Raw genomic sequence first — 3,734 nt, 5'->3', positions numbered from 1 at the left:
AATAATTTCCTTTCATCCATAAAATTCATTTTTTTTTCCTATTTTGATAAAGTCCAATTTAGGAGTTTTTACTTTTGTTTTTTTGTGCTTTTGCTGTCATCCCTGAGAAAGCTATAAAGAGAGGCGTCTGGTGGCTCAGCTGGTTAAAGGACTGCCTTTGGCTCAGGTCATGACCCTGGAGTTCACAGTGGGCTCCCTGCTCAGTGGGGAGCCTTCTTGTCCCTCTGACCTTTCCCCTCTCATGCTCTCTGCCTCTCTCTCATTCTCTTTCTCTCAAATAAATAAATAAAAATAAAATCTTAAAAAAAAGAAAAAAGAAAGAAAGCTATAAAGAGCTTAACTGAGCCAGAAGAGAGAGACTTGACCTGCCAGCTATTGGAACAGTCAATTAAAGCTTAGACCATAAATGCAAGATTTCAGCCTTTAATCACTTATTACAATGGTCATCTCAGTCATATGTCATGCAGGTTCATGTTTTTTTTTTTTTTATTTATTCCCAAGGTAGGTTTCCTGAATGACCTGGATGGACAAACACAGTCTAACACTGTGGAAAGAATTCATTTTATTGGGAACCACAGGACACCTGAGCTGCAGGCTCCATTGCCTGGACTCTTCCTCACTGTTTACCTGGTCTCAGTGGTGGGTTCTCGAGCTTGAGCTTCCTCACCAAGACAGACTCCGGGCTACAAACATTCATTTACTTCTTATTTAAACTCCTGGCTCTCACTGATCTGGGTTATTCAACCACTGGGGAACCCAAAATGTTTCATGTGTTGTGGAAGCACATATGATCTCCTATTATTTGTGCACCACCCACGGAGCTTTCCTTATGTCCATTGTTAGGAGATGTTCATGCTATGTCCTGGAGCCCTACCATGGCCATCTGTAACCTTCTCCACCCTGTCATCATGCCACCAAGTCCGGATCAGGTGCTGGTGGTAATCCCCTATCTCTATGGCACATTTGTGTCTCTCACAGTCACCACCAAGGTACTTAGTTTATCTTTCTGTGGCTACAATATTGAAAATCATTTCTACTGTAACAGCTTCCCCTCGTTATCTTTGCTCTGCTCAAATATGCACAAAATGGAATTGATGATTATGATTTTCTCAGTTTTTAATTTGATTTTATTGCTTCTGATAGTTCTTGTGTCTTACCTGCTGATCCTGGTAGCTATTGTCAGGATGAACTCAGCTGAAGGAAGGTGCAAGGCTTTTCGCACCTGTAGGTCCCACCCAACAGTGGCCACTGTATTCTATGGGACTTTGATATTTATGTATGTGCAACCTGAGTCCAGTCATTCCTTTAACATTGACAAAGTGGTGTCCATATTTTATAGCCTAATTATTCCGATGCTGAATCCTTTGAGCTATAGCTTGAGGAACAAAGATGTAAAATATGCAGGACAAAGGATGTGGGGAAAATTATGCAATATCTTCTCTTAATTGATTGTACTATGTGTTTCCTATCAACATTAAACATGTCCCTTCAGAAGGAAAAGCAAAGACAGATGAGTTCAACATACAGAGATTGACTTCTATTTACCTGTCATACTCCTAAGTGAACTTGCAGAAAGAGACATTCAGTATATAATTTATAGTAATTTAAATGCCTGCAAAATTATAGCATTTTGTTAAGAAGTACATTCATATATAGTTAACCAGTAAAAACTTGCATATGAAGGACACAGTGTAGATAAGATTTATACATGATGAAACAGATAGTGAGATAGGATAAGACCAGGATTAATAGAAAGATGAAAGGGTATAAAGGAGATTCAGCTTTGTAAGAAAAGGCATTCTTATTGTAAAAGTCCAATTAAAAACTGGCTAATGTGAATATATAAAGTAAATTATATTCAATTGGAATGAAGCGTCACTTATTCAAGATGATTAAATTGTAGAGACTTGTTATAAAACATTGTGCTATAATCACCATTACTGTATTGTATGTTTAAATATTGGTCAGAAGTGTTGATCTCATGATATGTTTTCTTATCACCGTAAAAAATAAATGAAGATTTGGAAAAACAGAAAAAGATTTTATACAGATATTAACTAACTAGATGAGGTAGAGGGAATGGGAATGGAGGAAATGGATTAATGCCTATTCAGCTTATATATAATTAAATTATTAATTTAAAATAATGAATAATATTGGGAGAGTATGTGTTATGGTGAGCGCTGTGAATTGTATAAGACCGATGAATCACAGACCTCTGCCCCTGAAACAAATAATACATATATGTTAATTTTTAAAAATTTTAAATAAAAAAGTAAAAAATAAAGTAAAATAATGAATAATGTAAGATAGAACTATTCTTTCAAGTGGGCAATGGAAATAATATGGGGTTTATAACATCATTTTATGCATATGTGTGTGTGTGTGTGTGTAGGTGACATACATGTGTGTTTCTTACAAATACTTTGAAAGGTAAAATTTTGTGATCTAGCATAGTACTGTCCCATCTTAGAATTTTATCTTCATGACCAAAGTAAGTTTATTACATATTGTACTCACAACTTAGGAAATGGACAATACCTCTGTGCAATAAATAATAACTTTTAAATGAGAGATCAAATTGTAATATAAAGCATCAATAAGAATGGAAATTGTAGGGGCACCTGGTTGGCTCAGTGGGTTAAGCCTCTACCTTCAGCTCAGGTAATGATCTCAGGTTCCTGGGATCAAGTCCTATATCAGGCTCTCCACTCAGCAGGGAGCCTCTTCCCCCTCTCTTTCTGCCTGCCTCTCTGCCTACTTGTGATCTCTCTCTGTCAAATAAATAAATAAAATCTTAAAAAAAAATGGAAATTGTAAAAGTGATACTTTTTTTTTTTTTAATTTTACAACACTGTGGGAATGCTAAACAGATGGGGTAGTTGGCAGAGCTGAGGAGGGGATAAAGTCCTGTTAACCAAACAGGGTACAGACTATCATTGCTCACATGACTGACAATTGACAATTGACTTCACAGAGGAAACTACAACACAAACTTCATGTGGATACTCAGACTTTGGAAAGAACCTCAAGGATTTCAATATCTTATCTTGAATAACTTAAGATATTTAAGAATCTTTGTTATTTCCACTTTACAGTCCACAATTTGTTACTCCAAAAATGGTTGAGCCTAGAATGTGCCACACTCACGTTAGATATTAGGAACACCAAAATGAAAAAGGAACAGTGTATCCTGCCCTAAAGTAGTGAATATTCTAGAGCATGATATGCAAGTTGTTACTGTTTCTTTATCAATGATAAAATCATACTAAAGATAGAAGACACAGCTGAAGATGAAATCTCTTACTTTATTTCAGAATTTTAAAATGGGTATTATATTCACTCATTCACTTATTCATCATTCATTGCATCAATCAGTAAGTCAGTATATTTTGAACACCTACTCTTTCCTGGGTATTATTTTAGAAGATATTAATACAAAGACAAACTATTTAGACATTCCCTTTTTACTTATAAAGCTTGCAGACTAGAAAATGCCTCACAAGAAGTAAAATAAAAATGTTATCAATATTTAATTACATTTTTACATGCATGAAGAAAGATCACAATATCATATGAAAAATGTATTCTCCATCTAATAATTTTAATTTAAAAATAGCAACAGTACCAGGTATATGATGGGTTCCTTCCAAATGTCACTAAACTGATTGAAATTTAGTCTTCTTACAACCATGCACATTTTTAATGATTTTTATGCCAAATACAAGAGGGCT

At 35.1% G+C, this 3,734-nt stretch overlaps 1 pseudogene; it reads left to right on the top strand.

Moving 5' to 3' along the window:
• The first annotated feature begins 523 nt into the window (after positions 1-523).
• LOC116860524 lies at positions 524-1,445 on the top strand (annotated as a pseudogene).
• The last annotated feature ends 2,289 nt before the right edge of the window (positions 1,446-3,734 follow it).

This window comes from Lontra canadensis, unplaced genomic scaffold, assembly GCF_010015895.1.
Source record: "Lontra canadensis isolate GAN:19392208 unplaced genomic scaffold, GSC_riverotter_1.0 scaffold176, whole genome shotgun sequence".
Lineage (NCBI taxonomy): Eukaryota > Metazoa > Chordata > Mammalia > Carnivora > Mustelidae > Lontra > Lontra canadensis.
The sequence above is the reverse complement of the archived record's forward strand: the minus strand, read 5'-3'. Positions and strand labels throughout refer to the sequence as shown.